At 46.1% G+C, this 27,712-nt stretch overlaps 1 long non-coding RNA gene and 1 pseudogene across 1 annotated transcript in view; both read left to right on the top strand.

The window, feature by feature from the left end:
* LOC132596878 (uncharacterized) overlaps window positions 1–27,712 on the top strand; it is a 170,121-nt gene that overhangs the window by 95,990 nt on the left and 46,419 nt on the right. The window lies entirely within an intron of this gene.
* LOC115839655 (ubiquitin-conjugating enzyme E2 S pseudogene) overlaps window positions 22,436–27,712 on the top strand; it is a 29,171-nt pseudogene continuing 23,894 nt past the window's right edge.

Genomic DNA, 27,712 nt, shown 5'->3' with positions numbered 1-27,712 from the left:
CCAAATCACACGGTCTTTCTGTAGACAATAATGACCTTGGGAAAGAGAGAGGTCACTTCCAGAGGGCTACTCTAAGGGTGAGGCAAAGTGGGAAGGGATGCCAGACTTAAGCTTGGTCTTAAAGGAGGGATAGGTTAGAAAAAATTATGTGTGTGTGGGAAGGGTCATGCAGGAAACATGCTAGGGACAAAAGAAAGTCAGTAGAGGCTTAAAGATGAGAATCTGGGAGGGGTATCTGGTGAGTGGGAGGTGAGAAGACTCACATTATTTGTGGGGGGCAGAGGCAGTAGACAAGGATGGACAGTTTTAGTCCAGATTACAGAAGGCTTTGAATGTTAGGTTAAGTATTACAGACTTTGTCACATTTCTAATGGGGAGGTAATAAAGACTGAATAGTGCTTGAGGTTGGAGTGTCATGCTAAGGGCTGGGCTTCAGGAAAATAATCTGTTGGTCACATCCATTGTGGATAGACTATGGTAAGCAGAAGGTAATGTGACAAGAATAAAAGATAATTAAACTGTTTGTATTTGCAATCTTTCCTATTTTCTTTATTTCCCAAGAAGGAATTATTCTTTCTCCAAACAATCAGTTATCTTTTAAATAAATAAAACTAGATAAAACAGAGTTCTATGTTTACCTAAATATTTACCACCTCCAGCAATTTTCTTTTTTCCACATAGTTCTTGAGTTTTCATCTGATATCATTTTCCTTTGGCCTGTACAAATTCATTTGACTTTTCTTGCAGTATAGATCAGTGTTTATTTGGGTGAAAAAGCATTTTTTTCTTCATTTTTGAAGGATATTTTCACTGAATATATAATTTAAATTACAGATTGACAATTTTTGTTCAACATTTTAAATATGTCGTACCATTGCCTTCTGACTTTTAGTGTTTCTGACAAGAAGTCTATAGTCATTCTTGTCTCTATACCCCTGTGTGTAATAGATCTCTTTTGTCTGACTACTTTTAAGATTTTCTCTTTATAGCTGATGTTCAGAAAGTTGCTTACAGGTGTCCCAGTGTGCTATTTATTGTGTTTCTCCTGCTTGGGGATTACTGAGTGTTATAGGCTGAATGCTTGTGTCTCCCCTGATTCATATGTTGAAGCCCTAACCCCCAATATGATAGTATTAGGGAGTGGGGTCTTTGGGAAATAATTAAGTTTAGATGAGGTCATGAGGATGGAGCCCCAGTGATGGAATTAGCATCCTTGTAAGAGGAGGAAAAGACACCAGATCTTCTCTCTCCATACACACACAACAAGGAAAGGCTATATGAACACACAGCAAGAAGGCAGCTGTCTTCAAACAAGGAAGAGGGTCCTCACCAAGAATTGAGGCTGCCAACATCTTGATTTTGGACTTTTCAGCCTCCAGAACTGTGAGAAATAAAGTTTATTGTTTAAGCCACCCAGTCTGTGATATTCTGTTATAGTGGCCTAAGCTGACTAAGACACTGAGCTTCTTGGATTAGTGGAGGTATAATTTCCATCAAATTTGGAGAAATTTTGACCCCTGTTTCTTCAAATACATTTTCTCCCTCTTCCCACTTTTGGAATTTCAATTGCATACATATTTGACTGCAAATGATATTTTCCCACAGGTCACTAAGGCTCTGTATGTGTGTATATATATAACTTTTTTCTTTCTGTGCTTCAGGGTATATAGTTTCTACTCCTATATCTTTAAATCTTTAATTCTTTAATTGTTATATTTTATAACCTTTTTTTCTTCTGAAGTATCTAATCTGCTAAACAGGCCACCCAATGGATTTTTTATTTCAAATATATTGCTTAGTTCTAGAGGTTCCATTTAGTTCATTTTCATATCTTCCATTTCCCTCTCCATATTCGTGTTTTCTTTTTAAATATTTGAGGATATTTATAATAGCTATTTTTTTCCGAGTTTTTTTTTTAATTAATTAATTTTTGGCTGTGTTGGGTCTTCATTTCTGTGCGAGGGCTTTCTCTAGTTGTGGCAAGTGGGGGCCACTCTTCATCGCGGTGCGCAGGCCTCTCACTATTGCGGCCTCTCTTGTTGCGCAGCACAGGTTCCAGACGTGCAGGCTCAGCAGTTGTGGCTCACGGGCCTAGTTGCTCCGCGGCATGTGGGATCTTCCCAGACCAGGGCTCGAACCCCTGTCCCCTGCACTGGGAGGCAGATTCTCAACAACTGTGCCACCAGGGAAGCCCCTATAATAGCTATTTTAAAGTCTTTTAAAACTCATCATCTCTTCATTTCTGTGTCTGTTTCTATTGGCTTTTTTCTTTTTCTTGGTTATGGGTCACATCCTTGCTTCTTTGAATGCCTAGTAATTTCTGAATGGGTACTGGATGCTTTGGATGTTACATTGTTTAATGTCTGGATTTTATTGTCTTCCTTTAAAGAGAAGAGAAGTTTGTATTGGTAGATTTGTGGTTTTTTGGGTTTTGGGGGTTTTTTTGCGGTATGCGGGCCTCTCCCTGTTGTGGCCTCTCCCATTGCAGAGCACAGGCTCCAGACGCGCAGTCTCAGCGGCCATGACTCGTGGGCCCAGCCGCTCTGTGGCATGTGGGATCTTCCCAGACCAGGGCACGACGCCGTGTCTCCTGCATCGGCAGGCAGACTCTCAACCACTGCGCCACCAGGAAAGCCCTATTGGTAGATGTTTAAGTTACTTGTGGATCAACTTGTTTTTTCTAGACTTGTTTTTAAGCTTTGTTAGGATGGGTCTAAAGTAGCCATTACTCTATTAGCTATATTATTAAGCTGTTACCCTTCTGGGGTCTTTACTGAATGTCTCTGATGTTAATTGGACACTCCCTGCCCTTTTTGATCAGCAGTCTCAAGGAGGACCCTCAGATATCTGGAGCTCTTTCTCTGTATAACTCCTTTATCTTTGGTACTCTGCCCTTCAAATTCCAGCCACTTCAACCTTCTTCAACTCCAATCTCAGTTTCCTCAATTCAACAAGATTGTTGTTCTCTGCTTGGGTTTTCCCTCTTTGAACTGTGGTCTGGAAAATACTTCCAGGCAGAAAAGTAGAGTGGTTGTTTCCTTCCTTGGTTCTGTGCTACCCGTTATCTGAAGTCTGAAATCAGCCATTTCATATATTTTTAAAGTTTTTTAGCAGTTTTTCACAGAGGACAACTTCATTGTGGTCATTAAGGTCACTGAGCCTGCCTCTTCCACATCTGTAAAATGGGAATAGTGATCTCAGAGAGTTGTTGTGAAGCTTAGAAACCTCTCTACAAACAATCACAATATGAATCCTCCTTATTTAACCTCCTGACTTCCTAAAGCTATCCAAGGTCAGCCTGCATCTTCTTCAGCTTCACCTCTTGAGGGACTGGAAGTGAGAAAACTGGCAATGTGGCAGAAATCACTGTAGTTTTCAGGAGGACCTGTGAAGGCCCTAGCTTGAGGATATAATGCAGAAATGTCTCTCCAACTTCTTTAGGGCCCACACTACTTTATTTGACAAGAGGCTATATGCCCCATTTGTCTACTTTATCCATATTTTCAGTGACAGCTAAAGGAGCTTAGAAGGAGAGATGGGAAGAAAGGCACTGAATCCCATGAAGTGCAATGTTATCAGCCATTTCAGAAACAGAAGTGTAGGTACTCTCATTTCATAGTCCTTGCTACTTCAGAGGATTAGTCTATCTGGAAGACCCTTCTGGATCACTGGCAACCCCCAAGACAGTATTTGAGAATGACCTATATCTATAGGATATATTCAGGGGCACAGATCCAGAGTCTTCTTTCCATCATAGAGCCTGACCCCAAGTAAAAGCTTAGAAAATGCACATTGAATTATTTTCTACATCTCTCCCAAAGGTCCCACCCTTGTGGTGTAATTCTTGCCTACCTCATCTTAAAGACGAAAGTGTTCTAAAACTTTTCCCTCAAATTATAGCCCTTTATAGATAGTATGGAAACTGCTCCACATTTGGGGGAGGCAGGGGGAACCAGCATCAACACATGGTGAAGAGCATATGAACAGATGGGACAGAGAAAAGGAGCTGATAGAGTTTCCAGTGACTTCAGTAGTGTCCACCAAGTTACAATATGTGACTAGGTGTCACAGTCTGGTTTAATAGGTAGAAATATGAACCAAGAAGAGAGCTGAAGACCTTTCAGCCCCAAGTGGTCCTGCTGTCCTGCTCACGATGTTCTCCACTTTTCCTTCACAGTACTTCTCAGTTGTAATTGTAGCAGGATGGCGGTCTCTGCCTCCTTTACCCTCTTCATCCCTGCCCATCCTCATCTGTCAGGATTAGTAAGAGAAAGGCTTTTCTGTCTTACAGCTGCTTCACACTGAAGACTCTAAAAGGTGAATTCATCTCCTTCTGTAAAGATGCACTTTAGCCCCGGAGGATGGAGCCGGGGACTCTGACGGTGGGGGCGGGGGTTGGAGGGTGGGGGGGCGGGGAGTGTTGAGGCGGGGTGGGTAAGAGAAGAGAACAAAGACACAAGCTGGGAATAAGAGACTCCAAGGTGTCCGTCTAGGGCAGAGTTTGCTTGGGAGGAAAGGCAAGCTAATGCAGAAAGTGAAGACATGTTCTGCAGCATCCTCTGGGTCCCCTGCGTGTTTGGGTTTGGCTACATCAGTAGTTTTCTGCCCTAACTACACATTAAGTTCACCTGGTTGGCTTTTAAGAAATACTGATGCCCCTGCCCCCAGCTCCAGATATTCTGATCTATTGGTCTAAGGTGGAACTTTGGCATCAATAATTCATAAATCACCCCGGGTGATTCTGAGAGTAGCCCTTGCTAAAAACCACTGCATTAAATAGTAATATGGTTTTCTTTTTGTCACTGTGGGTTCTGAAAATCAGCCAAAACTGAACCAAGTGGCAAAATAGGGGTTCATGAGTGGAGCAGAGTGACTTGCAAATCAAGAATGAGCAAAAAGAAGCCATCTTTATGGTTGGTCCTCCCTGAAGAACCCAATACTCTTGGGTTTGCATTCTTGCCCAAGAGCTTATCATGAGGGGTCCAGGGCTGAAGTCTCAGCGTTTTTATTTGTCCGCTGTGTAGGCCAGTCCAGTCACTTAATCTCTCTATACTGTACTTTTAGCATCACACAGAGGATCATTGCAATTTTCTAGCCCAGTAGGTAAGAGTGTGTGTGTGGATCCTGGAGTCAGGTTGCTTTACCACCTACAAATTATGTAACTGATCACATCCCTTAAGCCGTCTGAGACTAGGTCTTCTCATCTATAAAATGGGGATAATAAAACTCAAAGCGTGGTCATGAGGGTTAAGTAGATTCCTACATGTAAAGCGCTTAGAATAGTAACTGGTACATTGCAAGTGTTAGCCAGTCAGTCTTAATTGCCCTGATTCCTGCTAGAATTGCCTGGGTACTTCTCCCTTCCTCCATGCTCCAGGATGCTCAAATAAAGAGCATTTCCTTTCTCTGGGCTACAATCTTTTATTTGCTCAATTGTTCAAATAGGCAATAAATATATATTTATAAACAAAAATTTGTGGATATGGAAATATTTGCTCAGTTGGTCTTGGAAGGTCACATATGCTCAGAATATCTTTGCCTCGATAGTGAAGGTGGTAAATTAATAGCCTGCTAGCTGAGGCACGACGCTGCCGATCCTGTAGGTGTTTTGTAAGTGTTCACTCCCCAATAAATGTACCTTTCACTTCCTTTTTTCATGTATGTGAAGCTGGAGAGGGTTCTAGTGGGGAAGAAAAGCAGGAGTTACTTAAAAGATACAAAGGAGGTGCTCTAGGAGCTCTGATGAATCCTGCATTATAAAGGATGAGGACAGAGGGGTAGAGAAGGGCGTTGTCACGGGGTCAGCTGCACTTGCCTTCCCTGCAAACTTCCTCCATTCGTCTGTAACAACTCCCTGATTTTCCTCTGGGAAACTACCCCACCCCACCCCAGCTCCAGTGGAAGGAGATGTGACTGAATTACCACTGGTCATCAGCCGACCTACCAACCACAGTGACTGGCTCAGGGGTGGGCATGTGACTCAGTTTCTTCCAAGAGACTCATTTTTGTTCGTTTGATTTGGTTTGTAGCAACCTCTAAAAATAAGAACCTCTTTTGGCCTGTGTTCTGAATGTTATCTCCACTAACCCTCACAGCGATTTTGTCATACATGATTATCTGCATTATACAGATTGTTAATGTGAAGTTTTTATGCCTTTGAGGGTGGCTTTTGTATAAAGGAAATAGTTATTTAGGGTTTTACACATTAATGTGCAATAAACTAAAATTATATGTTAAAAGCCCCAATTCTTCCATACGTGTTTTCCCATTGCTTTTATTGTGATTTAAAAAAATACATAACATGAAATTTACCCTCTTCACCATTTTAAAGTGTACAGTTTATTAGTATTAAGTATATTCACATGGTTGTAAAACAGACCTCCAGACTTTTTTCATCTTGCAAATCTGAAACTTTGTACTCATTAAACGGCTCCCCTTTCCTATCTCCTCCCAGCCCCCGGTAACCACCCATCTATTTTCTGCTTCCATAAATTTGACTGCTATAGGCACCTCATATAAGAGGAATCACACAATTTTTGTCTTTTTGTGACTGGCCTACTTCACTTACCATCACGTCCTCAAGGTTCATCCGTGTTGTAACGTGTAACAAGATTTTTTCCGCAGTCTTTTAAGATCAGCTTACACATTTTATTATTTTATTTGTAAGTCATTTTACAAATCTTGTTATTCTTATTTTAGCAACCATTTTAAGGGGCTCTTGAATTCGATTTTACCCCATTTCAAAACCTAGTTTGTTAAATACTTCTGAGTATTTAAAACTGCATTTGTAAATGTAATACATTTTATTTCCTTCTTAAGTACTTCCATTTCCTCACTTAACAAACAAAACCTTCCCAAGTACTCAGAAAACCCAAAAACCTATGAAATTCAACTAATAAAATGAGTATAGTTCCTCTTAAATGTTCCAACACTCAAAAATGTAAAATATTACATTTTTCACAATGTAAAATCCCAAGTCTTAAATCAATTATGTAATCACACATTTTAAATTGGAGTAGAAAGTTGTCACCCCAAAGGCAAAAATTCCTTAAATTTTGCAAATAGATAGGATATTAAATTTTTGAAGATTCCCTAATGCAAATATATTAAAATATAATTCTCATTTCCTTAAACGTTTCCTTACTTAACTACAGATTTTCCTGGAGTTGAACAAGGCGTGTCCCTTGGAAAGCAGTGACATCCCGTTCGCTGAGGTTATTGACGATTGAGATTTCGCCAGGATTCTACCTGGATTCCGATCCATGCCCCTTTTGGGATGCACTAAATCTTATTTACGGTTGCTATAATGTCAATGCCACCACAACTCAAAGGGGGTAGTGGTGAAGTCCGCTACCCATATATCCATATTACGCGCATTCCAGAAAGCCAGCAACTCCCAATTAGGTGGTAGAGAGGGCATCTTCCTTTTTTTCCCCCCTTTGTCTCTCAATTTTGTATATGTTTTCTTTTCTAAGTAAGAACTTAATGAAATTCTGCATTATTTTTATATCCTTCCTAGCTCTTTCATATATACAGCTCATGTGTATTAATATAATATCCTATTGAATGTTGAGTAGTTTGGATATCTCATTTGGTTTCCTCTGCTTTGCAGTTACATTATGTGATGCTGTTTTACTGACACAGATAAGGAAACTGAGGCCCAGAGAGCTTAGCTGGCCTCCTCTAGGTCTCACTATGAATCAGGCATATGGCCAAGATTTGGTCTGTGTTTTAACATGCCAGTGGTCTCCCTACTCCTCACTGCAAATGACATAAGTTAAGTACTTACAGGTCAGGATAGAGAGTTTATGTAACTCCTTTTAAAATAACTACTCCATCAGTCAATCAACAAATATTTATTGAGCTTGTGCTCTGAGTCAGGCTCCTACCACCGTGGAGCTCATAGCCTGGAGGAAACCCACATCGGCTGTTGGCAAAGAACAGAGAAAGGCACTCTGGGGAGTCGTAGTGAAGAGACTTATCTCACTCAAAGGGGCCAAGAGGGCTTCCCCGAATGGACCTGAAGAAGGATAAAAATTCACTAGGCTGAGGTGTGTGGTTAAAAGCATGGCTGGGGGCTTCCCTGGTGGCACAGTGGTTGAGAGTCCGCCTGCCGATGCAGGGGACACGGGTTCATGCCCCGGTCCGGGAAGATCCCACATGCTGCGGAGCGGCTGGGCCCGTGAGCCATGGCCGCTGAGCCTGCGCGTCCGGAGCCTGTGCTCCGCAACGGGAGAGGCTACAACAGTGAGAGGCCCGCATACCACAAAAAAAAAAAAAAAAAAAAAAAAAAAAATCCCTCTACAAAAGATCTTGGTGCAAGGGTTTTGTGTGTTGGTTTCGTTGCTTTCTTGTGTACTCTCCTAGTGAACTTAAATACACATAAAACTCAAACTCACCTCCTCCGTCAAATATAAATCTTTGACCTAAATACTCCTTTAAGAAGTTTCTTCTTATAAAGTTTCCATGTATTCTACCTTCAGATTTTAAGGCCTCATTCGTCAGATAGATAAACACACACACGAGAGGATGCATGTGTATTAAAGAGGCCACTGCATGGAAAATAGATGAGGAAGAAACGTCAAGAGAGTCTTATCAATCGGGGGATCTTATTATCTTTAGAGAGAATCCCAACCCCTGACTGCAAACAGATAAGGGAGAGGAGAAGCAATGATAAAAGAGAAATCGTAATATTTTACTCTGTATAAGGCCAGGTGGTGAGTTATATATCTACAGTAGTTTCTGGGGTGGAATTCCTTTATTCCATTTAGATGTCCTGACACGTGTGGACACGTGTGTACCCAGCGGTGTGCGTGGCTGTCCTTGGTCCCCGGTGAGTGTGTTGCCTGTCCTATCGGCACACAGCCCTGCTGTGGATGTGGATAGCATCCACTATCTTCTGAGCCCATCCATATGCATGTGTGTCTATATCCCAGCAGCGGTTGGCATCATTTATTTCCAAAACCAGCATGCATTCATTTTCATAACTTTTTGTTCCATTACAATATTAATGGGACTATCAATGGGAAAGGACAAGAGAAGCATTTTTAATGTTTATCTGACAGTTGCAAATTTCACTTGAGGTTGTTTACTGGGATCTGATTGTTGGCAGAGAGGAGCAGGAGAGGCGGCAAGATTAATGGGATCACAGGAAGAGGAGATGTATTTATGGGCCTGAACGCCATCTAAGAGTAATAAAAAGTCCTGCCGCACCCTTCCCCAAGTGAGACTTAAGAAGTTTTAAGCGCTGAGAAATGAGGGATTGTTTTAATTAACTTCCATCTAATCCAGGTGGCCTGTTCAAAGTGAATCATGTTGCATTTATGTCTCCGTCTATTAAAAATTAGATGGCCGTCTCCCATCCCCCACCTCTCATCCCTCTCTTTCTGCCTCCACCCCTGGCCCCCTCTGGCCTTGGATTGCTGTCACTCTGGCTTGCCATATTTTTTCTCTCTTTCTTAAACTCCTATGCAATCTCAAGGGGAGAGAGGGTCTGGTGGGGCCTTTGGCCAGAAGGACAGGAGAAAAGGAGAGGAGGATTCCAGAGGTTTCTAGGGAAGGGAGGTGATGCTCGGCTTTGGACTGGAGAGAGGGGCTTCATGCTTTCCCCCATAGCTTTTCTCTCTGTTTCTGGCTGCTTGAGTCTGAAGCAACATGGCAATGCCCCCTGAGATACCCCAAGAACCTTGTGAAAGGTTTGTCCTTTGTGGGACAAAGGGATTGAGATGCGTGGGAGGACCCATCCCCGAGCCTTCCAGGAAGAGATCTGGCTGTGGGCAGAGACCTTCCCAGGAACAGACCCCAGGGACACTGGTTTCTTCCCAGGCCTGGCTGAGCTCTCCTTCCTCCAAGGGTCCTCAGTGGGATGGCCAGCTGAAATACAGAAATCCAGTTAAATGTGGATTTCAGGTAAACAACGAATAGTTTTTTAATATAAGTATATCCCAAATATCTCATGGGCTATACTTACACTTTAAAAAAAGTGTTTGTTGTTTATCTGAAATTCAAATTGAACAGGTATCCTGTATTTTTATTTGCTAAACTTTGGTGACTCCACCAGGGAGAGAAGCCCCACCCCTTGTAGGTGTTAGGATCCCAGATTCTGGCACTGCGTTGCCTACATTCGGAAATGAATTGCTAGTTATTTTGTCTCTCTGACCTGTTTTTCATCTTTTAAAGGGGGACAACCATCACCTGTTTCTAGACATATGATAAGGATTAAATTAAATTAAGTGTGCCAAATTCTTAGAACAGGGGTAAGATATTTTGTTTCTGGGAAGGGCCAGATAGTACCTATTTTAGGCTTTGCAGCCCAGATGATCTCTAGCGCAGCTACTCAACTCTGCCAATGTAGTGGGAGAGCAGCTGTGACTCTACGTAAATACACAAGCGTGACGGTGTGACTGTGTTTCGCTAAAGGTTACAGAAACAGATGGTGGGCCCCATGTGCCCAGGTCTGAAGTTTGCTGAACCTTGACCTTGAACAGTGCCAGCATAGCGGAAGTGCTTCTAAGTGCTAACCATTGTTATTACGCATAGTTACCCATCTCCAGGCCAGGGCTGCTGACCAGTGTGAATTGACTGTCACCAAAAAGCTCTCCTTGCCTCTTACTTGCCTGCTTACAGATGCCTGAAATTCTGGTGAGAGATTCCATCTTTTGGTCTAAATAGCTCTGGAAGAAGTCACTCTTTAGGTTTCACCCTTTAGTTCAAGGGCTTATACCAGCACTAACCAGCATTTAGAGAACACAGGCTCTGCCAGCCCTGGGTGCCGTTCTCTGTCGTTCACCCTCACACTCTTTCATAGAGGAAAGTGCTATTATTGCAGGCACACCTCTTTTTATTGCTCTTCACTTTACTGCACTCTGCAGATACTGTGTTCTTTCCAAGTTGAAGGTTTGTGCCAGCCCTTCATCAAGCAAGTCTATCGGCACCATTTTTCCAACAGCATTTGCTCACTTCCTGTCTCTGTGTCACATTTTGGTAATTCTCACAATATTTCAAATGGTTTCATTATTATTATATTTGTTATGATGATCTGGGATCAATGATCTTTTTTTTTTTTTTTGCGGTACGCAGGCCGCTCACTGTTGTGGCCTCTCCCGTTGCGGAGCACAGGCTCCGGACGCGCAGGCTCAGCGGCCACGGCTCACGGGCCCAGCTGCTCCGCGGCACGTGGGATCTTCCCGGACTGGGGCACAAACCCATGTCCCCTGCATCGGCAGGCGGACTCTCAACCACTGTGCCACCAGGGAAGCCCGGATCAGTGATGTTTGATGCTACTCCCATGATCCTTTGAAGGCTCAGATGATGGTTAGCATTTTTTAGCAATAAAGTGTTTCCTTTTTTTTTTTTTAACATCTTTGTTAGAGTATAATTGCTTTACAATGTTGTGTTAGTTGCTGCTGTATAACAAAGTGAATCAGCTATACGTATACATATATCCCCATATCCCCTCCTTCTTGCATCTCCCTTGCACCCTCCCTATCCCACTCCTCCAGGTGGTCACAAAGCACCGAGCTGATCTCCCTGTTCTATGCGGCTGCTTCCCACTAGCTATCTATTTTACATTTGGTGGTGTATATATGTCAATGCTACCCTCCCAATTAAAGTGTTTTCTAATGAAGGTACGTACATTGTTTTTTAGACGCAATGCTATTGCACACTTAAGAGACTACAGTATAGTGTAAACATAACTTTTATGTATATTGACAGGGAAACCAAAAAATTCATGTGACTCACTTTATTGCAGTATTCATTTTATTGTGGTGGTCAGAAACCAAACCCACAACATCTCTGAGGAGTGCCTGTATGTGCATCTCATAAAAAGCAAGCTGGAGTTTGGGGCTGTGAGTAACTCATCCTGGCCACACAGCCAGTCAGGACAAAAGTGAACGTTGGATCAAGGCCTCTGGCTCCTGCCCACTGTTCCTGGGCTGGGACAGAGCATGTCAGGGCCTGGCAGGGCTCGAAGCCCCTCAGTTTACCAATGTGGAGATTAACAATCATCACATCCCAGTCAGGATGAAATGGTTCAGGAAGACAAACCTGAGGTCAGCAGGAGGGATGAGAGAGATGCAGCCAGAGGAAGAGAATGGGCTTAGAAAAATTGGAAGAAAGTGTTCAAAGAAGTCAGTTTTTCCCAGAGCAGTGCTACTACCCCGCCTCTGTTCCCCGAGTCAGGTGGCACCCAGGGCAATTTTTTTTTTTTAATAAATTTATTTTATTTATTTATTTTTGGTTGTGTTGGGTCTTCATTGTGCTGCACGGGCTTCTCATTGTGGTGGCTTCTCTTGTGGAGCACCAGCTCTAGGCGCGTGGGCTTCAGTAGTTATGGCACGCAGGCTCAGTAGCTGTGGCTCACAGGCTTAGTTGCTCCGCGGCATGTGGGATCTTCCCAGACCAGGGCTTGAACCCGTGTCCCTGCATTGGCAGGTGGATTCTTAACCACTGCGCCACCAGGGAAGCCCACCCAGAGCAATTTTCATCTCTTACCTTCAACCCCCTAGGGACTGTCTGGAGGGCCAGGTCCACAGAGGGCACAATGCCAGGTTTTTCTCAAGTCTACACCCCTGGACTGGGATGCTTGTGCCCAGAGGTTCTGCCTCCCTCCTGCTCTCCCCTCCTCCCCAAGTCACACTTGTCTAAAATTAAGAGCACCATGTGAAACCAGGAAAACAAATGGATGCTGCAGGTCTACAAAAGAGGTCTGCAGGCTGACCGCTCCCCAGCCCTGTGTCCCACACTGAGCCTGAACCTGCGGAAGGAGGCTTGTGCCGCGGAGGACGTGGACTCTGAAGGCGGGCAGAGCTGCCAGCGCCCAAACCAGCTGCGAGCCTCTCGCTGTCCGTGTTCTTCTTTGTGAACAGATGCGAGAATTCATTAATTCTGAAGCTACTGGAGGCCTTAAATGAGAGGTACAGGGCCTAACCCACCCGGGAGCACAGAGCAGGAGCTGCGGGGCTGGTTCCATGCCTTTCCTTCTCTCACTATAGATGCCATCAGGGTAATGACCTGGGATGAGGTAGCTCCGAACTTGCCGACAAGATGCCTGAGTCCACGCTGTGTGCCCCCACCCAGCAGCCCAGGGCAACAGGAAAAGAGGAGTCGAACATCTCGTGGGTAGCCTTTCCCTCTGTCATTAGGTAGCTGTATGGCCATAGGCCACTCACTCCGCTTGTGCCTCAGCCTTTTCGTCTGTCAAAAGGTAATTAGAGGGACTTCCCGGGCTGTGCAGTGGTTAAGAATCCACCTGCCAATGCAGGGGACACGGGTTCAAGCCCTGGTCCGGGAAGATCCCACATGCCACGGAGCAACTAAGCCCGTGTGCCACAGCTTCTGAGCCTGCGCTCTAGAGCCCGCGAGCCACAACTACTGAGCCCACGTACCACAACTACTGAAGCCCATGTGCCTAGAGCCCGTGCTCCGCAATGAGAAGCCACCACAACGAGAAGCCCGCGCACCGCAACAAAGAATAGCCCCCGCTCGCCACAACTAGAGAAAGCCCCCGCACAGCAAAGACCCAACACAGCCAAAAGTTAAAAAAAAAAAAAAAAAAAAAAGGTAAAAAGGTAATTAGAATATCTTCTCAGGAGATCCCAACAAGAACAGCGGGGTTGAGGGACCACAGGTTCTGAAATCAGACAAAAGGTCACAACCGGCTCCACCTGTAACCACACTGTGTGCTTCAATAGCCTCCGCTGTGAAATGGTCATAAGAACAGCACTGAACTCTCAGGCCGTTGCCAGGGTGATGTGTGCAAAGGGCTCAGCCCAGTGTCAAAGAGTAAACTCTCAGTATACGTTAGCTATTATCAGGATTTCACTCCTTCAATATCTATTTGTTGAGCACAGACCACCTGCCGGGCTTCGGGCCGTTTGTATGGGGTGAACATACACAGGTTCTGTCCCGGAGGGGTCCTCTTTGTGTGGCTCTCAAATCGGCCCCCTTCCCCCATCCCCGCCACGCCAGCTGTCCCTGCTGGCCCCTGTTGCAACTTCCATGCTTCCATCCTTCCCTATTCAGCTCTATCCTGTCCACGACAGAAGGAATCATCTTCCTCAAGACTCAGCCCCCTCTCTCAGAAATACTCCTTTGGTGACTAGTGGATCAACAAACACTCCTGGAATCAAAGGCCTGTCCAGGAACGTGAGAGACACCCCCCCCCCCCCGCCCCGTCAGGGAGGTTCCTGTTTACTAAACACTGCACCATCCCTGCCTTGGCAAACCTTCTTCATACCCTAATGGCAGCAAGGAGACCTACACCCCACTTTCCCTACAGATTTCCTACATCTGTGGTACTTCACAGACCTCTCTTGAGAATTTCATCCCTCCACATCCCCTCAAACTCTGCCACTGTCAATAATCTCTTCTTTGCCCAGATGCTGGCGTCAAGGTCAGGTTCTAGTCTTGGTCAATATCCATCTCTGATGGAAACATGGAGGCATGTTGACTTTCTCCTTACATTTCTGTGCATCAAAGTCATGCAAATAGCTATGCAATTAGGTTGAGAATCGAACTCCTAGCCTAGGTGTAAACAAATGATTTGCTAAATGTGTATTGGGGTATTTAGCCCCAAATATGTAGGATCAAAATGTCTAAAGTTGGAAGGGACATTAATGGTAGCCCTTGTCCACTCTGTTCACTTGACACATGAGGAAATTGAGGCCCAGAGAAGTACGAATATTGTCTATAGTGCCTGTAGTCATCATCCTGGGACTTTTTCCAACTTCCAGACCATCAGCGCAGGTACACATCTCCACCTCCACCCCCATCCCCACTCCCACAAATAAGCAGAGCACGATGTTTATCACTCCTTGGTGTTTACTTTAATGGCTATTTTGACTGGTCACTTGATCTACCTCATTATTAGATGATAATATGCACTGGGGTGGGGTTTGACCATCAACTCTCCCTGGGCACCTAGTCCAGGGGTTTTCAGAGGGTGGTGCTTATGGACTGACTGATGCAGAGAGGGTCTAAAAAGGCCTGCAGATCATGGGCCATTTCCAAACCCCAGACCCCTGTCTCTCAGCTGGAAATTGGCCACAATGTCCACCCAGTGTTTGATACGGGTCCATTAAGCTATTTCAGTAAGCTAAGGGGTGGATGTTTCCTATGGGAAGAAATGGTCACACTGGGCCACTTTCTTAGATAAACTTTGGGACAAGGAATAACATTTATATAGTTGCAGATGTGGGGCACCACGGAGAACCAGCAGTTCTTCTCCATTTTATATAAGCATTCTAGGGTTTGGTATCCACAGGGGTCCTGGAACCAATCACCTATGGATACCGAGGGGCAACTGTAATATGAGGTTTTACATGTGATTTTCCTTTTGTTTTCAGTACAAATTTTTTAAATGAAATATATCGTATGTATAAAGTAATAATAATAAAATGAACACCCATGTACCCACCTTAAGAAATAGAATAACTGGGGCTTCCCTGGTGGCGCAGTGGTTGAGAGTCCGCCTGCCGTTGCAGCGGACACGGGTTCGTGCCCCGGTCCGGGAAGATCCCACATGCCGCGAAGCGGCTGGGCCCGTGAGCCATGGCCGCTGAGCCTGCGCGTCCAGAGCCTGTGCTCCGCAACGGGAGAGGCCACAACAGGGAGAGGCCCGTATACCGCAAAACAAACAAACAAACAAACAAAAAACAAAATAAAACAAACCTGTTTCCTGGTTTGTAGACAGCCATCTTTTCACGTGTCCTCACATGGTGGAAGGAGCAAGGCATTTCTCTGGGCTCCCTTTTATGAGGACACTAATCCCATTCTCAAGGGCTCTGCCCTCATGACCTAAACATCTTCTGAAAGCCCCCATCACTTTTCAGGTTAGAATTTCTACACAGGGATTTTGAGGGGAAACCAACATTCAGTCCACAGCACGCATCTCGTGGAAGTTTGTGTTAATCATTCCTTGCCTTTATTTACAATTTTACCACATGTGTAAGCATTCCTGAACAATATATTTATACCAATAGAACTATATTCTATGTATTCTGCAATTTGCAGTTTTCAGTCAACATTATGCTTTTGAATTTCAACCATGTTGATGTATGGCTGTTGTTTAGTTTCACAGTTGTGTGGTTTTCCATTTTATGATTATGCCAACATTTATTTACCCATGTTTCTGTCAATGAACATTTGGATTGTTTCCAGTTTTTGCTATTATGGTCAATGTTGCTGTGAAGATTCTCATTATGTGCATCTCTGGGGCGCATGTGCAAGTTTCTTTACCAGATGTACTGAGAGTTGAATGCTGGATGGTAGAGTTCAGCCTTAGTAAATATCACTGAATGGCTTTTCCAAAGTGGTTGTACCAATTCACACACCCAGTACCATCAACATCCTCATAACACTTGTTGTCAGACTTAAGTTTTGGCCAATTTAATGAGTGTAAAATGGTATCTTGTTATGGTTGTAATTTGCATTTTGTGGATTATGAATGATTTTTTTCTCTTATGCTTATAGAACATTTCTTCTTTCCTTTAATGTGTGTTTCCTTTTCATATCCTTTGCCAGATTATTTCTTGGGTTGTTGTTTCCTATTGAGTCCTATGCCTTCTTTATGTATCCTAGATATTAATCCTCTATTAGTGACCTGTGTCACAAATACCTTCTAGTTGGTGGCTTTTCTTTTCTTTTTTTTTTTAACATCTTTATTGGGGTATAATTGCTTTACAATGGTGTGTTAGTTTCTGCTTTATAACAAAGTGAATCAGTTATACATATACATATGTTCCCATATCTCTTCCCTCTTGCGTCTCCCTCCCCCCCACCCTCCCTATCCCACCCCTCTAGGTGGTCACAAAGCACCGAGCTGATCTCCCTGTGCTATGCGGCTGCTTCCCACTAGCTATCTACCTTACGTTTGGTAGTGTATATATGTCCATGCCACTCTCTCGCTTTGTCACAGCTCACCCTTCCCCCTCCCCATATCCTCAAGTCCATTCTCTAGTAGGTCTGTGTCTTTATTCCTGTCTTACCCCTAGGTTCTTCATGACATTTTCTTTTCTTAAATTCCATATATATGTGTTAGCATACGGTATTTGTCTTTCTCTTTACGACTTACTTCACTCTGTATGACAGACTCTAGTCTATCCACCTCATTACAAATAGCTCAATTTCGTTTCTTTTTATGGCTGAGTAATATTCCATTGTATATATGTGCCACATCTTCTTTATCCATTCATCCCATGATGGACACTTAGGTTGTTTCCATCTCCGGACTATTGTAAATAGAGCTGCAGTGAACATTGTGGTACGTGACTCTTTTTGAATTATGGTTTCCTCAGGGTATATGCCCAGTGGTGGGATTGCTGGGTCATATGGTGGCTTGTCTTTTCATTCTCATTATGGTATCTTTTGGTGAACAAAAGATCTTGATTTTAATGTAGGCAAATCTAACAATCATTTCCTTTATGATTTTTACTCCTGTGTCTTAAGAAATCATTCCCTCCGTCGGGGGCATACAGATATTCTCTTATTTCCTCTATTTGCTACTTGTAGGAAGATGTCCCTAGGCTCCCACCAGTGGGTTCTCTCCCATCTCATGCTGAACGCACCTCCTTCACAGCTCTTCCCCTTCTCTGTTGCAGTGAGCAGTTTATCTACATTCATCCCACTGGGCCAGGAGCAGGGACCTTCCTTTCACCAAGTTCCAAATTTGCAGCTCTTTCAATGCCTGGTGCACAGCTGTCTCTCTTCTCTATGGCTTCTTACCTCCTGTTTTGTCTTTGCCTCTGCGGCACTGGGTTCTCAGCCATACCTGTACACCTTGCCAAGCCCCTACTCCAGGCTTTCTGATTTAATCATTCTGGGTGGGGCTCTGGCTTTCATGTTTTTTAGAAGCTCTCCAGGTGATTTTATGTGCTGTCAGGGCCAAGAACCACTGCTCTGTAGTTTGTGAAGAAGGCAGCCTCCAGCATCTGCCCTCTGTGAAGCAGACCCACTTCTCACCCTCCTCTGGCCTCTGACCTCAGCCTCAATCCCAAATAACAAGCCAGGAAGGAATGCTGGAATACTGCGCTGCAGGCCCTGGAAGTCCCCAGAAAGTGGTCTGCCAAGAGCCCACCCTGTCTCCAGCCCCTCAAGGCCTCCATATTGGTGGTTTCAGTTGCCGCTGATGGGAAAAGAATGAATGGGGTGTGTGAGGAGGTTTGGAAGGGGCGAGAGGATATATGTACCATCTGCGAGAAAGGCAGAGGGAAAGAGGGAGAAGCAAAAGAAACACATTTTGGAAAGCGCCAAAGTTTTGACAGGAATCTGCCTCCTTCCCCCCACCCTTTCCCATCTGTTTTGGAGAAATGTAAATGTGCCTGTGTTCCCAGGTGACTGGCCGGCATGTTGCCTCTTTGGAATTCTGTGAACTGGCCATCTGTCGTCCTGTAATAAATGATAGCTATAAAAGAAAGTGATTATGGTGCCGATAGGGGGAGAGGCATTTGTTTATATTCTTATAATATGTATCAGATTGAATAGAAATTATCACTTAAAATTGACAAATGGAGAGCAGGGTTCCTTGGAGAGGGAGTCAGGGACACAGCAGCAGTGACGGGACCATGGGCAAACTTTATTTGACCAAGTGTCAGGGACCAGCTCAGCCTCAGAGGCTCCCAGAATCACTAGGTCCCTGAGGGTTGGGACCCAGAGTTGAAATTTCTCTGGATGTCTTGGGTGTGCATTTGGCGGATGTGACTCGGCTGGTGCATGTGAGGGTCATCCGTCCCCACCTGCTAGGGAAGGAGGAGGGGTGTGTCTTTGAAACCAGCACAAAGCTAGAGTTGCCTCCTCTGTGTCTGTGGGGACTACTTACCCTTGGGACTCCCATGTATGCCCCCAACAAATGACTACCCCCTATTTGATTTTCTCCTTCCAGCCGAGATTTTCCAGTCTCAGGAGTGAAGCCTGCCAGCTGGGTCTCTAATCTTCTGACTTAGGCTTTCTCTTCCACCCATCCTTGTCCCCCAGCTTGCCTTGTTTTCTGTCCTTCCAGAGCAGCATGCTTCCTCCAAGGTCCCTGGGGGGCTTACTTCCCTAGGGTGTGGCTCCGCATTTCTGGTGCAACCCAGAGCAGCCTAATGAGTGGCCAGGGCTCGCGTCTTCCAGAGAGAAGCAAAAGGCTTGAGTAGCTCAGCTGCATCCTCATCTCCTCCCGCTCACACACTTTGGCTAAACCTCCAGTCTCTTCAGCTCGTAAATGCATTTTTTTTTTTTCCAGGTCGTAGGTTAATAAAATTTGATGTTTACAGAATGTCAACCACTTTTTCATACCCTACAGGTCAGGCAAGGAAGGTTTTATTTCCCTCCATCTTCCAGTTGGGATAACTGAACATCAAAGAAGAAGTTACAGCACCCAGGTGACATATTAGGGAGGGCAGAATGACCCACTCACTATTCTTTCCTTGCAATGGCTTTTTTTTTTTTTTTTTTCAGTATGCGGGCCTCTCACTGTTGTGGCCTCTCCCGTTGCGGAGCACAGGCTCCGGACGCGCAGGCTCAGCGTCCATGGCTCACGGGCACAGCCACTCCGCGGCATGTGGGATCCTCCTGGACCGGGGCACGAACCCGTATCCCCTGCATTGGCAGGCGGACTCTCATCCACTGCGCCACCAGGGAAGCCCTTTGCAATGGCTTTTTACTCCCGATTAAGACCTTTACGGTAATCAGGTATCTTATTATGGTTTTCAAATGCTCTTCACATTCTTCCCTCTTTTTTGATAATTTGACTGTATTTATATACATTTATATAAACATAAAATTACGTTTGTATATTAAGCATATGTTTCTATATATTAAATATATTTACATTTTTAATGCTCATCTCCAGCCTTAGTCAATATTACTCCAATCATTTTTATTGTCTTAGTTCATTTTTAGTAAAGTCCTTAGGAGGGGTTCATGGGGATTTCTTGGATGTTCAAAAGTTTGTCTGCAGTCTTTATACTTGACTATCAGTTTGTCTGGGTAGAACATCCTTCACTCACTTTTACTTTCCTGGCATAGCTTTAATATATTGATCTATTTAAAAAAAATTTTTGGCACAAAGTATCGCTGTTGGAAAGTCTGATGACAATTTGATTTTCTTTCCCTTATAAGTGACTTGGCCTTTTGGGGGGCATTTGACTGCAGTCCTTTTCCTTTGCCCTTGTCTAAGGGAGCTGTGTGTTCCTGAACTGTTAGGAAGGGGATATGGGAAAGATACCTTTTGTAGCTTTCTGCTCAAGAACTTGCTCTTTGGTTGTTTTCTTGAAATGAAAAAAAGATGACCTCTTTCTTTCTGAGACCTCTGCTTCCCTCCCCGACTTTTATCTCCAGTGCTGTCCAGTAGAACTCTCTATGATGATGGAAATGTTCTATGTCTGTGCTGTCCTATACAGTAACCATAAAATGGAAGCCACCAGCCACAGGTGGCTGTAAGAATTAGGAACATGATGGAACCCTTGCACATGGTTGGTAGGAATGGAAATTGGTGCAGTCACTGTGGAAAACAGTGTGGAGGTTTCTCAAAAAACTAAAAATGGAACTACCATACGACCCAAAAAACTAAAAATGGGACTACCATACGTATACGACCATACGACCCTGTAATTCCACTCCTGGGTATATATCCAAACCAAAACCAAAACCAAAAACGTGAATTCAAAAAGATACATGCACCCCAACGTTCGTAGCAGGATTATTTACAGTTGCCAAGATACGGAAACAACCTGTGTCCATCAACAGATGAATGGATAAAAAAGACGTGGTTGATCTATATATACACAATGGAATACTACTCAGCCATAAAAAAGAACAAAATTATGCCATTTGCAGGAATGTGGATGGACTTGAGGGCATTATGCTAAGTGAAATAAGTCAGACAGGAAAAGACAAATACTGTATGGTATCACTTATATGTGGAATCTAAAAATAGAACAAACTAGTGAATATAACAAAGAAGAAGCAGACTCACAGATAGAGAGAACAAACTAGTGGTGGGGGAAGGGTAATATAGAGTGGAGGAGGGGTTGGTACAAACTACTGGCTGTAGGACAGCCTCAAGAATGTAGGGTACAACATAGCCAACATTTTAGAATAACTATAAATAGAAAGTAACCTTTAAAAACTGGATAAAAATTTTAAAAAATTAATTAAAAATAAATAAACAAAGAATTTGAAACATGACAAATGCAACAAAAGAACTAAATATTTAAATTTAGTTAGCTTAAATGTCAGAAGCCATATATGGATAGCGGCTTCCATCTTGAGCCACGCAGAATTCTAGACTTTATCTCTCTTTTGCCCCGGCTGTCACAGTCCTCCTCAGTTTGAAGACTCCAACCAGTAGTCCCTCCTCTGTGTGCAGTTCTGTCCTGAAAAGGAACTCTCATTTGTGAGTTTCAACAGTTGTGAGGTCTAGACTGCTCCAGGGCACCCTCCCCTGCTATTCAGGGCCTGCTGAGACCCCGCCCAGCATCACTGCTCCTTCAAGTTGGCCTGTCACGCTTTCAGGCCAGCACCTGCTGGTGGTTTGAAGGGTCCCTAGCTGCTCCAGCCATCAGAAGCAACCTGGTCTTGTCTGCGCTCCCTCTGGCACAGTTGCTGATACTACACAGGCCTAATGCTACTGGGTGCTCGTCCTCGCCCGCTCATATCTGGGTGTTCATGGGATTTCTCCTTGCCAATTTTGTTGTAGAGGTTGGCTATGGATGTTTTGGCTTTCCATCCTGGTTCCTCCATCTATTTCCACAGGAGAGCTTACGAAAATTCAAACCTAGCCTGACCTTGGTGCCATGGTTCTGTTTTTATTTTGAAGACCTTGCCCACGTGTGTATCTCAGAAATACAGCCATTCTTGTGGATTTTCTGGTGCTTAAGTCCCAGCAGGAAAAGCTACATGTACAGGCATACCTCGCTTTATTGCGCTTTGTAGGCAGGTACTGTGGTTTTTGTTTTTTAAACAAATTGAAGGTTTGTGGCAACCCTGTATTGAGCAACTCTATAGGCACCATTTTTTTCCAACAGTATTTGCTCACTTCATGTCTTTGTGTCACATTTTGGTGATTATCACAATATTTCAAACTGTTTCATCATTATTATATTATATCTGGGATCAGTGATCACTGATGTTACTACTGCAAAAAAAATTACGACTTGCTGAAGGCTCGGAGGATGGCTAGCATATTTTAGCAATAAAGTATTTTTAAATTAAGGTGTGTGCCTTAGTGCGGGCACCAGTGGGCGGGTGGTGGGAGGAGCTGCAGACGGCAAGGGTCACTGCGGGCCTCGGAGGGAGCGGGAAGTAGAGCAGGGCCACCGGGGCCCCGCTAGGGCCACAGCGGCAGTGGTTGGGCGCCTCCCCCCACCCCCACCCCGGCCGGCGGCCGGAGGGCGCAGAAAGGGGGCCAGTGGGACCCGCCCCTGGCCGGCAGCAGTCGTGAACCTGCCCCGCCCACATCATCCGCCTGGTGTACAAGGAGGCAACGACACTGACAGCTGAGCCACCTGATGGCATCAAGGTCTTTCCCAACGAGGAGGGCCTCACTGACCTGCAGGTCACTATCGAGGGCCCTGAGGGGACCCCATACGCCGCAGACCTATTCCGCATGAAACTCCTGCTGGGGAAGGACTTCCCTGCCTCCCCACACAAGGGCTACTTCCTGACCAAGATCTTCCACCCAAATGTGGGCGCCAACGGTGAGATCTGCGTCAACGTGCTCAAGACGGGCTGGACAGCTGAGCCGGGCATCTGGCACGTGCTGCTGACCATCAGGTGCCTGCTGATCCACCCTAACCCCGCGTCTGCCCTCAAGGAGGAGGCGGGCGGCGCGCGCGCCTGCTCACAGAGATCCCCGGGGCGCAGGCGGGCCCAGCGGCGGGAGGGCCGGGGCCGGCGGTCCCCGGCCAGCGGGGCTGCGGCCACCACCGCCGACGCCACGGCTCCTGGACGCCCGGGGAGGGGCCGAGGGGCCGATGGCCAAGAAGCACGCGGGTGAGCATGATAAGAAGCTGGCAGGCAAGAAAAAGATGGACAAGAAGCGGGCGCTGCAGCGCTGTAGTGGGCTCTCCTCCCTCCCTCTCCCACCCACTCCCCACCTGACCCCACCTCTGTCTCTAAGTTATTTAAATTATGGCTGGGCTGGAGGAGGGCACTGGGGCACTGGGACCTGGATTTGTTTTTCTAAATAAAGTTGGAAAAGCAGCAAAAAATAAATAAATAAATAAAATTAAGGTATGCACAGGGCTTCCCTGGTGGCGCAGTGGTTGAGAGTCCGCCTGCCGATGCAGGGTACGTGGGTTCGTGCCCCGGTCCGGGAGGATCCCGCGTGCTGCGGGGCGGCTGGGCCCGTGAGCCATGGCCGCTGAGGCTGCGCGTCCGGAGCCTGTGCTCCGCAACGGGAGAGGCCACGGCAGTGAGAGGCCCGCGTACCGCAAAAAAAAAAAAAAAAAAAAGGTATGCACATAGTTTTTTAGACATAATGCTATTGCACGCTTACTAGAACTACAGTATAGTGTAAACATAACTTTTATATGCACCGGGAAACCGAAAAAGCCATCTGACTCACTTTATTGCTATGTTTGCTTTATCGCGGTGGTCCGGAACTGAACCCCCAGTGTCCCCGAGGTATGCCTGGTGAAGTACTTGGTATTCAGGAAGCACTTAAAAAGTAGGTGTTAGAGGAATGAAGGCTCTCAACAACTTTGGGTCCACTTCAGACCCTTGAGGAGATCCTAATAGTGTAGCAGAAATTCTGGGACCCTGAGCCAAAATGGCAGAAATGGACCTCTTGTTCAACGATACTTTTGTAGCCAGGACTGGGTGGCATCCATGACTTTGAAGCAAGGCAAAGGGGCTGACTCTAGCTAGCTCTGTGCTGCCCTTGCGCCTCCGGGATGCAGTTCAACAAGCAGCAGAGCAAGCTGGATCAGAGACCCCCAGCAAAAGAAGGGAGGCAGTGAATTTAGAATTGAGCACCAGAGGAATCGAGAGATATGACTCAGAGTGAACTATTTATTATGTGCACGGCCCCGCAAAGGAATTGTAGACAGAATAAGTGAATGGCTAAACGAATGAATGAGAGACCCCAGAAGCCTCTCCTGGTGAGGAGACAAACCTTGAGTGGGCTGCATGTGGCTCTAGCCACCCTGATACTGCAGTCCTCAACGCTGTCCTGTGTGAAAGTAGCTTCAGGGGGCTCTTCCAGGCATGGGGTCCTCCACCCCTGAAATCCCATACCTCCAAGGAAGTTTGGCCTATAGCTTCATCCTGAGCCTACTTGGTTTTGATCTCTACTGGGCGTTCTCTGCGGAGATGAACCATCTCTGTTCTGCCCTAGTGTGGGAGGCTCCCGGTTCCGTGGCGGTGGGGTTCCCCCTCCTCCCTTAGCCCTGGGGCTCCACCCCACTTCTAAGCCAAGATTCCACGAGAGAATCAGATACTTTCCCCACATTTGCAAACACGCTTGACTCCATGTCAACTAAGAAATTCACTGATGAGAAAGCACGCTCATGTGTAGAGACCTGCAGAACGCACGTGGAAGCCCAGGACCCACAAAGTCTTCGCGTACACTCACAGGGAGCCCTGAGCCTCCCTGACCGGCTTCTGGAGGTCTTCACTGCTGCTCTCCACCCAGTGCTGGCCTCTCCTTGCCCCTTGGCCTCAGGCCCCAATGGGGAACCTCAGTGCTACCGTCTTTCTAATCTGGGGTCCTTTTTTCAAACAACCACATCAACGCATGCAGCTTCTCCTCAGCCCACCCTCACAGGTGTCTGAGCGGGGAACACCTGTTTGGGGCCTCTCCTGGCCCCTTGGCCTTCTCTTCTCATTCATTTCAAAGAGCTGAGATTGGGGAAGTGGTGCAGGGCGCAACCCACCCCTACTCCCCTGGGAAGATATAGTCCTTCCTTATTTCCTGCAAGAAGTGGCCACCATCCAACCCGAGGACCAGGACCCGAGGAGCCGAGAACCCCCGATCTCACCTGGGGCTGCACATGCAACGTGGTACACACTGTGTCCCAAGGATCATGAGACATTCCAGACATGGAACGCCCGCTGCACACGGACCCATAGGAGAACTGCAGAGGTTTAGAGATGAGAATTATCCTAGGGCCCTCCTTCACCCCATCCCAACACAACAGTGGCCTTTTGAGACTTTCTAAGGCTTAGAGTGTGTGTCATCCTCAGAAGCACGAAGCGAGCCGTGCAGACGGGTAACATCAGTAGCTGCCCCTATGACCTCAGGTTGCTGAACAGTCCTGTTTCTGGTGGTCTTCTGGGGGCTTCCCTCCCTTCCTGACAATGGGATGTTGATGTCTAGGAGCTTGTGCTCTGCACTGGTTTCTAGAAAACCTTTTTTCTCATTGCTTTGGTAAAGACAATAATAAGACAATCACTCCCTGACTTGGACTCACAGATACTCTAGTCCAAGGGACAGGTCATGGGACCTCTGAGGTTATTTGAAACCTCCCAGACATGTCCCCAACCACACCCACTTTCCACAAATCACTCATTTTGGATTTATCAGTTTAAATTTCTCTAACTCTTCTAGAATCTATTTAACTTTTCAATCTGTATCAGCTTGGATTTGGGGGGCAGCAGTTAACAGAAACCTGAAGCTACAGTAGTTTAAACAAGTTAAGGGTTTGTTTTTCTCTCAGGCAAAGGGCTTATGGAGACAGGAGGTCCAGTTCCTCGACGTGGTCAGTGTCTCTGGCTCCTTTACCTTTCTGCTCCACCACCCTTACAGCATGGCTTCTATCTCAAGGGGACCTCAGGGTTGCAGAATGGCTGCTGCAGCTCAGGTCATCATACCCACCTTCCTGGCATGAAGAAGGGGGGAAAGGATGAGCTTGCCAGAAGAGTCGGTCCCTTTTAAAGAGGTTTCCTGGAAGACCCGCACAATGACCTCCTCTAACATCTCATGGGATATCCTAACTGTGAGGGAAGCTGGGAAATGTAGTTTTTTAGCTGGGCACATTGCCATCCTCAACAACATAAGGATTTTGTTAGTAAAGAAGTATCTAATGACAGCTAAACTTGTTGAGTACTTATTTGATGCTGGTTCTGAGCACACTACATACATCACTGAACACCCATAACAACCCTATTAGATGGAAACCATTATTACCCTTATTTTCCATAAGAGGAAACTGAGGCATAAGGATTTAAGTAGTTTTCTCAAATGGCAGAGCCAGGATTTGGATCCAAGCCGTCTGGCTCTAGAGTCACAGCCCTTAACCTCCAGGCAATGCCATACCTCAAGGACGCAGGGGAGGCACCCCAGTTCCACCAGGGATGGCAGCTGTCACCACAGATCATAGACAACCCACGAAGGGCATTTGATCAGGGTGATCCTGAGGGCCACCGTGGGGCTACCAAGCTCCTCCCCCACTCAGGTGAGTTACACCTGGGCCCCTTCGTCCCCAGAGCCTCCCTCTCCACCTCCACCTCCACAGCCTGTGGCCTGGTGAAAAGCTTGGCCTTTGGGGTCAGAGAGGCCAAATTCAAAGCCATTCTTTGAGACCCGAGCAAGTTTCCCCACCTCTGAGGAGCAGCCCCCCACCTTCCGCCCGTATCTGGTGCCCAGCCTCGTTAATTCCTGGTCCCCTCTCCTGTTCCCTCCTGTCCTTCCTTGTCCTTCTGTCTCTTGTTCTGTCTTCGCCTCTTTTTCAGTTCCCCCTCTCTGTTTTTCTCAAGCAACATCCCTTAATTCTTTTTTTAAAATTAAGGAAACAACCTTTCAACCAGGGTTTAGTGTTTTATAACACGCTGGCTCCTCCCTCCTTCCCTCCCCACACTCCCCACCCAAACCCATGGGTGCTGCTTCCCCCAGCCCCCCACCTGGCACACAGCCACCCCCTGAGCTCACCCGGGAACCCGCCCGCCAAGCCAGGACCATAAACGTAATGGAGCTGGCCTGGCCCCTCCCCAGGGCTTGCCCCGCAGTTAGTCACTGTCACCAGCAGGCCCGGGGTCCCCAGCTCCCTTCACGGTGCTTGGGAGGAGAGAGCCTGGGGTGGAGGGGATTTTGATTTTCCTCCGAGGGCCTTTGCCTTCCTGTTCCTGCTGAAATCTCTGCTGCCCTGCTCTGGGTCCCCTGGCAGCTTGAAAGAGGTTTTGGCCCAATGGGTCTCTCTCCTTCACTCAGCAAACACTAATTAATGAACAAGAATAATCAATAGTACCAATAAAGAACTTGCAAGGGGTGGAGACAGCATTTTGGAAATGGAGGGCTGCACATTCTGTGATGGGTGGGCTGGGGCCCCAGGGTTGGGTCTCCTGTCTTCCCCTTGCATCTCCTCTGCCCCCCCCCCCCAGGCTGTGATTTCTGGGTAAAAGTAACTTGCTCTGCTACCTAACAAATCTACACAGCTTATCTCATTCATCCTCAGAGCAACTCTGCTTCACTGATGAAGAAGCGACCGAGTTCAAACAGCAGTGAGAGCCACACTCCTACCACAAGGCTCCCCTGATTTGTGCAGACAATCTGCTGTTAAGACAGGATCATGAAGAAGAGTAGGGGTCACGAGCCCCCTGCAGGACCCTGCCCAGTCCCAGGTCTGCTATGCAAAGCTGTGTGTGAACTTGTGTGGCAGACATCACAGTACGGATACCCAAAGCCATTTCAAAGCCCCCTGTGTTTCCCCTGCCTCTCTCCATACAGGATACAAAGTCACATACTTTCCCAGTGTCTTTTGCAGTTAGAAATGGCCATGTAACTCGGGTCCCA

Source organism: Globicephala melas, chromosome 2 (genome assembly GCF_963455315.2).
Source record: "Globicephala melas chromosome 2, mGloMel1.2, whole genome shotgun sequence".
In the NCBI taxonomy this organism is placed as follows: domain Eukaryota; kingdom Metazoa; phylum Chordata; class Mammalia; order Artiodactyla; family Delphinidae; genus Globicephala; species Globicephala melas.
This window is presented reverse-complemented; position numbering and strand designations above follow the sequence as displayed.